This window comes from Lithobates pipiens, unplaced genomic scaffold, assembly GCF_037356315.1.
Source record: "Lithobates pipiens isolate NorthernLeopardFrog02 unplaced genomic scaffold, aLitPip1_a1.2 Scaffold_8, whole genome shotgun sequence".
Classification (NCBI taxonomy): domain Eukaryota; kingdom Metazoa; phylum Chordata; class Amphibia; order Anura; family Ranidae; genus Lithobates; species Lithobates pipiens.
In genome coordinates, this window is record NW_027507903.1 from 346,097,905 (window position 1) to 346,110,547 (window position 12,643).

At 45.2% G+C, this 12,643-nt stretch overlaps 1 protein-coding gene across 1 annotated transcript in view; it reads right to left on the reverse strand.

Moving 5' to 3' along the window:
• RAD50 (RAD50 double strand break repair protein) overlaps nucleotides 1-12,430 on the reverse strand; it is a 471,242-nt gene extending 458,812 nt beyond the window's left edge. Inside the window, exon 1 of the mRNA XM_077473261.1 lies at nucleotides 12,192-12,430. The gene's annotated coding sequence lies outside the window, so the exon portion shown is untranslated. The remainder of the gene's footprint in view (nucleotides 1-12,191) is intronic.
• Nucleotides 12,431-12,643: the final 213 nt, after the last annotated feature.

A 12,643-nucleotide genomic window follows, 5' to 3' on the forward strand; every position in this document is an offset into this window, starting at 1 on the left:
CTTCCGCACTGCAATGTCATGGAGACGGGTAGGGGCCCATCTTCCCCTCACTCATCTCCATGCAGAGCCAGCAGGACACGATCGGCTCCGGTAAGCGGCCGAGGGCACTGGAGAGCGGCGGGGGGCCTCCCCTGCCGCCGATAAAACCGATATTGTGGCAAATCCGCCGCAGAGACCACTATTATTGGAAACCGGACCACCCACTGAAGAAGAGGTTTCCAGGGTTATGGCTGCTAGATGCTGCCATAATAAAGATATCCCTCTTCAAACAGCTGACGTATATCAGCGCACGGCGGTCTGGAAGTGGTTAAATAGATATTGGGATTCACATTGTTTGGAGTATATTGCTACACAACAGATATTTATGTTTACGTCTGCTTTTATAGGTTCAGACTCGATCCTATGGGCCAATAGGAAAAACATCTGAGTCAGATCCTGTATTCCTCTCCTCTGTTGTTTTGATCATTTATGATATCGAGTAAGAAACTCTGTATATACAACACATTTGCAATATATGTATGGTCCAGAAGAAGCGGGGGATCCTGGGTAACCTAGTTGCAAGTACATGTAATCATCAGATTTACATATTTATCACAATCTTTCTTTATGCATATCTATGTTTTTAATATTGTGTTTATGACCACGTTTTATGTGTAATAAAATTTATATAGATTTTTATTCAGATTTTGTTCTCATTTTGCATATGTAAAGTCCCACTACTCTTGTTTCAAAAATACCATATTCATTTATGGGATGATGTGAACTTGAGATTGGATTTCTTACAACTTTCTTTATAAATACTGACCTCTAGGCTGTAGCTTGGTGTGATGCTGCAGCTGTCCCTTGTTAGATCTAAGACTGAGAATTAATGACCACACGACCGATCGCTTTGAGCAGACTGAGAACTGAGCAGAGAGCGGTGACTGCCAGTCAAGCTCAGGCAGGTGCGTTCCAGAGCCAGGCTGTGTATGTCTATAGACTGACAGCTGCCCAACTTCCTGTGAGACCAGGAAGTGCAGGGAGAAAACCTACAGCCAGGTACAGACAGCGCTGGGTTGATCAGAGGGACAGGTAGCTGAATGTTGTTTTTTTTTTACCCTAATATAGGGAATGCATTAAGCTTAAAAAAAAAAAAAAAAAAAAAATTTGACTTTAAAAAAAGGAGAAGTTTGGGGTTATTAAAAGAAAAAAACTTCCAAACTTGCCTCCATGCTGCAGCATTGGTGTGACATTGAAATTGTTCCCTCACCGACCCCAAGCCTGATTGCCAATTTCTCGGGTCTACTCTGAGCACAGAGTGGCGACTGGCAGCGGCTCTCTGTTCTGCCCCTCCAATGTTCACCGAAGCACGGGGCGGGGAAACTGGGCAGGAGAAAATGACGTGCTGAGAGGCTGAACCAGCTGCCGATCAGGCATCTGGCAGATCCCAATAATATGGTCAGGATCCTTCCAGAGTGTGGTGTAGCTCTGTGATTTTAGGACTTTAGCCTGCTGTTGGCCGATTCTTGGTTACAGAAAAGCACTCATGTAACCCTGAAGAGAAGTATGACCAAAAGAGCTCTGGCTAAACTTCTCTTTTAAAGTGTTTAAAGGCACAAAGATTTTGTACCTTCATATATTCTATGCATGAAGGTTAAAATAAAAAAAAAATAAAAAAAACTCTTCTCTGTGCAGCAGCCCCCCAGCCCCTTACTTACTTGAGCCCCATCACGATCCAGCAATGTGCAGGAGAACCTTGGCTCTCCTGGGACTCTCCCCCCTCAATGGCTGAGACAGCAGTAGGAGCCAATGAGGAGAGAGAAGGGGCAGGGCCGAGCAGTGGCTCTGTGTGCGAATGGACACACAGCCTTCTTGTGTGCCCCCATTGCAAACTGCTTACTCTGGGGGCACTCAGTAGGAGGGAGGGGCCTGGAGTGCCAGTGTGGAACCCCAGAAGGAGGAGGATCAGGGCTGCTCTGTGCAAAATTGCTTCTTTTTTTTTAAATCACCTATAAAGAGAGTGTAAAGTCTTGTTTAAAAGAAATAATAACAAATGTTATAATTACCTGCTCTGTACAGTTGGTTTTGCACAGAGTAACCTGGATCCTCCTCTTCTTGGGTCCCTCTTTGCTGCTCCTGGCCCCTCCCTCCTATCAAGTGACCCCACAGTCAGCAGCTTTCTATGGGGGTACTGGAGCTAATTCACAGCTCCGTGTGTCCATTCAGAAACGGAACCCCCCGACCTGGTCCCTCTCTACCCCGATTGGCTGACTGACTGACAGCCGTGGGAGCCAATTGTGCCGCTGCTATGTCTCAGCCAATCAAGAGTGTCCCGGACAGCTTAGACAATCGTGAATCGCTGGCGTGAGATGAGGCTCAGGTAAGTAATTAGGGGGTGCTGGGGAGGCTAGAATACATTAATATATAAAAAAGAAAAAAAAAAAAAAGCCTTCTGCCTTAACAACTCCTTTAATATCACTTTATATAATGCCCATCTTTCCCTTCTCAGAAACGTATGCGGTATAAAAATATACTCAAAGAACACTGGGATAGTGATAAAATGTGCACATTAGTCCTGTGTAGTTAGGTAAGCAAAAACAGCTATTGTGATTTAGATTACTGTGTACAAAACTCAGTGACATCATCTCTTTACACAGAATTTTCTCTATCCCTGGGCTTCAGGAGGGATCTCTGAAGTGGCCACATCACTTCCTGTTAGTCTCAGACTGCTGGTCTGATTTTCCCACTGTACAACATAATTACATGGACAAGCCAGGAGTCTGATTCATCCCATACACGCCCACACTGCCACCCATTCACACTGTATTAGTCTCAGACTCCTGGTCTGATCCACTCACAGTCTGAATGGGCGGCATCGTGGGTGGGACTGTGAACGTGTTTGGGATGAATCAGACTCCTGTCCTATGCTGATTGTATTGTTGTGCCTTAAGTATTATAAGAGGAGTATATGCAGATATGCGGTATCCTCATCCTTATACATTAAATACAGAAAACTGGAGTTAGTACTTACCGGTAACTCCTTTTCCGGTGGTCTTCCAGGACAGCCCTTGAGAGATGGAGCTCCTCCCATCGACCCAGGAAACACATTGCCACAGTTCAAAAGGCGGTCCCTCAGGTCCCTGGTCAGTCATTCACCAAGAACCGAAGGATGGAACTGAAAAACATATAAACCATAACAGGTAATAACATTAGTACATCATTATAATCAAATAAAGGGTGGGATCGTGCTGTCCTGGAAGACCACCGGAAAAGGAGTTACCGGTAAGTACTAACTCCAGTTTTCCCAAGTGTTCTTCCAGGACAGCCCTTGAGAGGATCCCCAAGTACTTACCAGATTAGGGGGGGACCACGGCCTGGAGGACTTTCCTCCCAAAGGCCTGATCCTGACTAGACATTAAGTCCAGTCGGTAATGCCTTGTAAAGGTGGAAAAGCTTGACCATGTGGCTGCTTTACATACCTGCTCCGGGGTGGCACCAGCTCTTTCTGCCCAGGATGCAGACAACGCTCTTGTGGAGTGAGCTTTAACACCCTCAGGAGGATCTCTATTCAAGGCCTTATACCCCTCTGCTATAGCTAGCCTAATCCATCTAGCTATGGTTACTTTTGAAGCTTTCTGTCCCCTACGCTGTCCGGAGAAAAGGACAAAAAGGGAGTCTGAAATTCTGAATGGATTTGTTACTTTAAGGTATTCTAGAATACACCTCCTCACATCCAATAAATGAAAACGTTCCTCTTTCTCATTTGCTGCATTTTGACAAAATGAGGGAAGGACAATATCTTGGGACCTATGGAAGCTAGATGCTACCTTTGGTAAGAACCCAGGGTCTGTCTTTAGAATGACTCTGTCTTCTAGGATCTGTAGAAAAGGTTCCCTGATGGAAAGGGCTTGGATTTCACTGACCCTACGGGCTGAAGTGATTGCCACCAGGAGTACTGTCTTAAATGTAACAAGCCTTAAGGAGGCCTCCGAGATAGGCTCAAAGGGTGACCCCAAGAAAGCTTTTAGTACAACTGCTAAATCCCAGGATGGGACTTTGGTGACTCTGACTGGCTTGCGTCTAGCGACTGCCTTACAGAATCTAGCGACAAAAGGATTTTCCTGTAAACGTTCATCTAGGTACACACTTAAGGCAGCTATCTGTACCTTAATGGTACTTAGGGTTAAACCCTTGTTTACACCTTCCTGTAAAAACTGTAGAATATTAGCCGTGTTTATGTCACGGCTATTCAACCAGCTATTAAATTTTTGCCAGACTTTTTTGTAAATAGCCCTCGTGACTGGTTTGCGACTCTGTAGTAAGGTCGCAATTACCTCATCTGTCAGGCCCTTACTCTTTAAGATTTCCTCCTCAGTAACCACGCCGAAAGCTTCAGTGTGGCGACCTGTGGATGGTAAAGAGGTCCCTGCGACAGGAGGTCCTGTCTGTAGGGAAGCCTTAGAGGTGGACAATCTGTCAATTGTAGCAACGTTGTGAACCATGGTCTCCTGGGCCAAAACGGTGCTACTAGAATCAAACAGGTTTTTTCCTTGAGGAATCTTGCTAGGACCCTCGGAATGAGATGAAGAGGGGGAAAAGCATACGCCAGACTGAAAGACCATGGAGCTTGCAAGGCATCTACAGCCAGGGGCCGATCTCCTGGGTTTAGCGAGAAAAAATTTGGAACCTTTGCATTGTTTTTGTTCGCAAAAAGGTCTACCTCTGGTTTTCCCCAGTGATTTGTTATGAGATTGAATGCCTCTGGGTGTAAGGACCATTCTTGGTTCGAAATCTTTTGTCGACTCAAGAAGTCCGCCGTGTTGTTCAGCTCCCCTTTCAGGTGGACTGCAGAAATGGATTCCAGATTGGCTTCTGCCCACTGGAAAATGCGTCTGGCTACTACCATCAAACGAGGACTTTTGGTACCTCCCTGTTTGTTTATGTATGCTACAGCCGTCATATTGTCTGAACGGACTTGTAGATGGTGACCCTGTATTGTGGGGTGAAAGGCTAAGACCGCTCTCAGGATTGCTGTTAGCTCTTTCCAGTTGGAAGAGAAACATTTCTCTTCCGGGGTCCACTTGTCCTGGACCCAGCTTGAGCCGAGGTGGGCTCCCCAGCCCCAACTGCTCGCATCTGTTGTCAGTGTTGAAGTGATAGGAAGGACCCAATGAACCCCTTTGTTCAGGTTCTCCCTGTCCTTCCACCACCAGAGGGAGCGTTTTATCCTTGAGGGGATCAAAACTTCCTCCTCCAGATCTCTGCCCCTTAATTGTTCTAGCAGAAACCCCTGAAGGTCTCTTTGGTGGAACCTGGCCCATTGTACGGCTGGAATGGCTGCTGTCATAAGACCTAAGACCGACATTACTTCCCTCACTGTACATTTGGGGCTGCATTGAAGAAAAGATATTCTCTGCCACAGATTCAAAATCTTTTCTTCCGGCAGTATAATTTTTTGATCTACTGACTTGATCCAGTAACCCAGATACAGGATCTCCTGTGTTGGGGTTGTCTTGGATTTCTCCTGGCTGACAATCCACCCTAACCGACTCAGGCTGAGTTGAGTCAACTCCAGATCCTGAGAAAGACGACTCTCCGAGCGTGCTGTTAGGAGTAGATCGTCTAGGTAGGGAATAATTGAGACTGACTGAAGCCTCAGTGGAACTAAAGCCTCTCCGAGAACTTTGGTAAAGATTCTTGGGGAGGATGACAGACCGAAGGGAAGCGCTCGGCACTGAAAGTGGTAAACCCTTGTGTCTATCTGTACTGCCATTCGAAGGAATTTCTGGCATTCCTCCTTTATTGGAATATGCAGATAAGCATCCCTTAAATCCAGGGTAGCCATAAACATCTCTTTCTGCAGGAGATTCTTTATGGAGTAAATGGACTCCATCCGAAATCTCTTGTAACGGATGGAGCGATTCAATGGTCGGAGATTCATAATTAATCTGAATCTTCCTGACGGCTTTTTTACTACAAAAATGTGAGAGTAAAAACCGTCTCCTTGTTCCTGTATAGGGACTGGTGTCAATACTTCTTGATCCACCATCTCCCCTATCAGTAAGGGTAAGGCCCTGGCCTTTTCTGAGTGACTTGGAAGTTTTGTCACTACAAACTTTGAAGGAGGGCGGCTGTGAAACTCCAGCGCATGACCCCTTTTTATTATGTTTAAGACAAATTCGTTTGAAGTTGTCTCTTCCCATTGTGGAAGGAATTGGCTTAATCTTCCTCCCACAGGGACCCTGGCATCACTGGGGTTTGGGATCCTGATTGGGGCGGCTAAACAGTATGCCCCCTTTTCCTTTCCCTTTATGCCCCGACCAATGTTTTTTGGGGATTGAACTCTTCTCTGGTTTAGAGGGTTCTTTAAAGGGACGAAAAATTTTTCTTTGAAAATTTTTCTTTTTTGCGGGAAAGGTTTTCTTTTTATCCGCCGTCCTTTCTAAGGCGGAGTCTAATTCAGGCCCGAAGACTAAGTCTCCTGTAAAAGGGACGCTGCACAGGCGGGTCTTAGACGCCGTGTCTCCCCCCCAGGTTTTCATCCATACTGACCTCCTTGCTGCCACTGAAAGTGCTGCTGACTTAGCCGCAAATTTTACGGAGTCCGTGGAGGCGTCAGAGATGAAACTGGTGGCCTTAAAAAGCATAGGGAAGGATTTCAGAAGCTCCCCCCTAGGAGTGCCTGCTTTTAAATGTTCTTGAAGTTGCGACAACCAGAACTCCAGGTTTCTAGCTACACAAGAAGTGGCTAGAGCTGGTTTTAAGCCTGCCATAGAGGCATCCCAGGCCCTCTTTAAGACAATGTCAGTTCTCCTGTCCATTGGATCTTTCAGGTGACCCATATCTTCAAAAGCCAGATCAGCTTGTTTTGAGATTTTGGACAAAGGGGCGTCTAGTTTAGGATTTTTATTCCAGACCGCCTCTGGGCTCTCATCAAAAGGGAACCTTCTCTTAAGGGATTTAGGAAAGAAAACCTTTTTATCTGGTTCAGACCACTCCTTAAGGACAAGGTCAGAAAGCACCTTATGTATAGGGAAAACCCTTGCTTTCTTTTTCCCCAGAGCCTCATACATTTGATCATGTCTAGATAACTGAGTTTCTTCCTCCTCAATTTCCAGCGTATCATAGATAGCCCCCATTAGCTCATCTACTTCCTCAAGAGACAATCTATACTTTGAGGCTTTGGATGTTACTTGATCCTCTTCCTGACCCGAGTCAGTGTCAGAGGAATCGGGGCTAATCAACGTGGGGCTAGGCTCCCTGATCATACGGGGCTCCCCTGAGCTGGGTGTTGTAAGGCATGGTGAGGAAGAGATTATAGTTGCTTTACTCGTGGAGGCAGCTGCAGCTGATCCCACGTCAGTGATTAACTCCCGGAGGGACTTAAAGGTCGACGCCATTTCCTCTTTAAAGGAGCCCAAAAACTTTGCTAAAGGGGAATCTGCCTCAGATTTAAGCAAGCTTGCAATGCATTGCTTGCATAGGGCTTTGTTAGAGCCAGAGGACAACCTATTCCCACAATTAGGACACTTTTTGCGGCCTGTCTTGTCTTCCCTTGGGATATCTTTAGCCTGAAATAAGAAGACAAAGGATTTCTTAGCGTCAGCCCCATGTCCCTCCTTCAATCACCAAGTGCAAACAATCTCACTGTGAGTAAACCGCCACCGTGGGGCACTACAGGACCCAGCCTACAAACACCACCACTCCACCAGAGTAATAGCATGCCCAGCAGCCTACCTGGGATTGGCTGGTGCCTGTCTCCGCCGGAGTATCCTGGGGAATAGCCTCCATGGTCCCCCTCTGATGCTCCCGATCCCGCCGCTAGTCCGGTATTGCTGGACGCTGGTCGGGCTTCACAGGCACAGCGCTGGCTCTCCCTCTCCTCCTTGTACCTTTAGAGACCCGGAACCGGAAGTCTCGGCACGCAGTGATGACGCGGTTCCGCCGGAAGTGACGCTCGGCGTCTCCGACCCCACCGCAACAAGGAGCTGAGATGGAGGTTCCACTCACCGCTCCTGGGGGAAACCAGCGCCATTCTGCCCCTGGCCACCTCGGCACTGGAAGGAGGAGGGTAACGGGTCTGCTCCGAATCAGCTGGACGGTACCCGAGCCGTTTAAAAAAGGTATGGACCCAAAACTGCAGCCAAGGAATAGGACCCGGTCCCTCATGGCTACAGGTTCTCAGGCAGCCCCTGAGAGGGGCCTTCAGGTTCCTGGCAACATGTTCCTCCGACGGAGGAAACACAAATGACTGACCAGGGACCTGAGGGACCGCCTTTTGAACTGTGGCAATGTGTTTCCTGGGTCGATGGGAGGAGCTCCATCTCTCAAGGGCTGTCCTGGAAGAACACTTGGGAAAAGGGAAATTTTGGGAGGAAAAAAGGGGTCAAAACATGGAACACCATAGCCATGAATTACCTCAGTATCCCCCAGTAAAGAGACGGACTATCTTGATACAAAGTTATATAAAAACGTATAAATTTATTATTAAATGCAATTTAAAAGATTATTTAAAGAAAAAAGAAAACATATACATAAAGGGTTTCAATTAATACATAGTATGATTATATCGCCGTAACACGCATATCTATGTTATAATCATACTATGTATTAATTTAAACCCTTTATGTATATGTTTTCTTTTTTCTTTAAATAATCTTTTAAATTGCATTTAATAATAAATTTATACGTTTTTATATAACTTGGTATCAAGATAGTCCGTCACTTTACTGGGGGATACTGAGGTAATTCATGGCTATGGTGTTCCATGTTTTGACCCCTTTTTTCCTCCCAAAATTTCCCTTTCCTGTCCTATGCTGTACAGTGGATGGCTCAACCTGGGAGCTTGAACTCAACATGTCCACCTACTGTAGCAAACTATGATGTACTCACCACTCACTTTACTAAACACTACTGTGGGGAATTTACAAGACCGATAGACGGGGATAGAGGGCACTGGTCTTATGAACAGGATATGAGGGGTACAGAGAGCTCCTCCCAGAATAAAGAAGGCTGGAGTGCTGCCTTCCAAGGGGACTGTGCACTAAAATGCAAAGAAATTATTTAAAGGCATAGGAACACCTGTAAATATAGTATACTTTACATTATCTGTCCGAAATTTAGATTTAACCACTTAGCGACTGCCCTATAGAAGTTCAACTGCTACAGGGTGGCAGCTGCGTGCAGGATCACATATACATTATATATATATATATATATATATATATATATATATACACATATACACACATATACACACATATACACACACACACACACACGTGCCCGCACTTTTGCCTGCAGGGGCCACGCACATGCCGCTGGGATGCTTTTGCTGTGAATATTCACAGCAGAGACCGATCTGCAGGTGTCGGGCACTCTATGTTCTCCGGCACCTGCCAATCTGCCTATGTAAACAAGGCAGATCCTGGTTCTGACTGGTGTGGGGAGGGTGAGGTATTGATTCTGCAATCCTGTAAAACATGTCTTCCCCTAGTAAAAGCAGCACACATTGTAAACACAAACATTGGCTAGGTACGCATTTAACTCTTTGATCGCCCTAGATATTTGACCCTTGAAGGACCGGAAGTATTTACCCCCTTAATGACCAGGCCATTTTTTTTGCACTTCGGCACTGCAACATTGTACCCAAACAAAATTGACGTCCTTTTTTCCCCACAAATAGAGCTTTCTTTTGGTGGTATTTGATCAGTTCTGCATTTTTTTTTTCCTTTTGCGCTATTAACAAAAAAAAAAGACTGACAATTTTGAGAAAAAAAAAACAATATTTTTGACACTTTGCTAAAATACATATCCCCCAAAAAATTTTGGGAAAAAAAAAAAAATACAGTTTAGGCCAATATGTATTCTTCTTCTACAAGGTAAAAAATGCAATAAGCGTATACTGATTGGTTTGCGAAAAAGTTATAAAAGTTAAAGTTATCTACAAAATAGGGGAAAAATGTATGGCGTTTTTATTATTACATTTTTTTTTTTTTACTAGTAGTAATGGTGATCAGCGATTTTTATCGGGACTGCGACATTGCGGTGGACAGATTGGACACTTTTGGGGACCAGTGACATTTATACAGCCATCAGGGCTATAAAAATGCACGGATTACCGTATAAATTACACTGACAGTGAAGGGGTTAACACTAGGGGGCGATAAAGGTGTTAAATGTGTTCCTTGGGAGGTATTTCTATTTGTGGGGGGAGGGGATTGGCTGGGAGCAGAGAGAGATTGGAGTTCCTGATCACTAGGAACAGACGATCACTCTGTACTCCCCTGACAGAACAGGGAGCGGTTTACATTGACAGATGCCCTTTCTGGCTCTCTGTGGACACAGCAGCAGCCGCCGGCCATGTGCCTCAGCTCCCCCGCCATGCAGCTGGCGTGCGTGCTTGCTATAGCTGATAAAAGGGACCGCCATACAGCTACAGCAATTCGTAGGGAAGGAGCTGACCTGTCACCGTATGACGGCAGCTGGTCAGCAAGTGGTTAAACCCTTTCCAGCCAGTGTATTTAAAACAGCGACAGCGCATATTTGTTATCACTGATCACTGTATTGGTGTCATTGATTCCCGCAAAGTGTCATTCAGTGTTATCCGCCATAGTCCTGCTGATCGCCGACATTAGTATTAAAAAAATAATTCCATAAATATATCCCATAGTTTGTAGACGCTATAAATTTTGCATAAACCAATCAATATACGCTTATTGGGATATTTTTCATTTTTGTTTTTTGTTTTTTTTAAACAAAAACATGTAGCAGATTACATATTGGCCTAAATTAGTTTTTATATTTTTAAATTGAATGTTTTATAGCAGAAAGTAAAACATATTTTTTATTTTTTTTTCTAAATTGTCAGGCTTTTTTTGTTTATAGCACAAAAAATAAAAACTGCAGAGGTGCTCAAATACCACCAAAAGGCCCCTTTCACACATGCGGACAGTATGTCCGTATTTCATCCATCCGTTTGCGGATGAAATACGGACATACATGCATTCCTATGGGACAGCGGGTGTCTGCGGATGTACATCCACAGACACCCGCTATTGTCCGCCTCCGCAACAGTCCGATTCTGCAGACGGAGGAAAATCCTATTTTTCTATCCGTCTGCTGAGCAGATCGGATGAACACGGACAGACGGTCCGTGCTCATCCGATCCCCCATAGAGGAGAGCGGGCAGCTGACAGGGCGGTCCCTGCACAGTGTGCGGAGACCGCCCTGTCCGCCGCCGGCTCAGCGGGGACAACGGAGCGATCCCCGCTGAGCGTACGGATCATCACGGGGCTGATCCGTCCCGTGTGAAAGGGGCCAAAGAGAGCTCTACTGGTGGAAGAAAAACAAAAGGCACATTTTATTTGGGTACAGTGTCGCATGACCATTCAATTTTCATGACCATACAATGCTGTATCGTAAAAAATTGCCTGGTTTTGAAGGGGGGGTAAATCTCCCAGAGGTCAAGCTGGACATATAAAAATAATACAATCTCTGCACAAGCTCATTTAGATTTACCAAAACTAGGTAATACGAGAACACACGTAAAAAAATAAAAAATAAATGCAGTCAATATATAGCAAATCAGGCAGTCCCTTGCATAACATAGTTAATTGTAGATCTAAAGCACCCTGTACAATCGGATTGCATACTGTATGGTCAGCCTTGTGCCCCCGTACACATGATCCGAAAATCGGACAACAGATCGTCCGACGTTTTTTGCTTATTAGTCGCAAATAGAAATTGTATAGGTTACTAAAGTCACGAAAATTCTCGTACGACAGAAAAACAGAAATTGGAATCAATGTCATGCGTTGTAATGCATTAGTATTGTATATTCGGATGACAACTGTACTGACTAAACTAAAATCGTACGTCATGCTTGTCCGATCGAATAATATCGGATGAACTGTCGCGATCAGCTTTTGAAAGCTGTGTACTTACGATCCGATTATCGTACGATTGTGTCAAAAGCAGTATTTTTCATCGAATTTTCTGATCGTGTGTATGGGCCATTAAGCTAAGTTCACAATTGTTGTGAATATGTGTGTCATATGAAAGTGCTGCCTTTACAGAACACACAACATGACAGTGTGAGCCCAACCATTCATTGTTTACAGTCCGATGAAATATGTCCCTAGCGTCTGATATTTCTTGTGGCTATTTCAGAAGACTGGACGTGCAAGTTGGTAGAACTCATACACACTCACCGATATACACTCTACTAGCTATGTACAATGATTCCCAAAGTGCGATCCATACAGCGCGGGAAATCTGCCTTCAAGTCCCGCCCACAGGCATGGAATCACTCTACCTTTTCCAGCGACTTCCTACTTTACGTCACTTAGTAATAAAACACCTCCACACAACCTCTTTCCCCCCTCTCATCAGCCCATGCGTTCTGTTTCACTTCCCAGTTTCTGTACAGCAACCAAGCCTCGTTCTGAGATCACATGCTTGTACAACGCCCCTGTAGTGTCACAGTTTGCTGCCTATCACAGGATGGTGCGGAAGTGACGTTGTTGCGTACTGCGCATGCGCGATGCGTTCCAAACGCTCGCGCCGTGCGTTCCAACATAGTTTCGGCAATACAGTTCAGCGAAACCATCACATAATGTTACGGAAGTGATGTTACACAACACAAACACGGGCCACGTTGTTG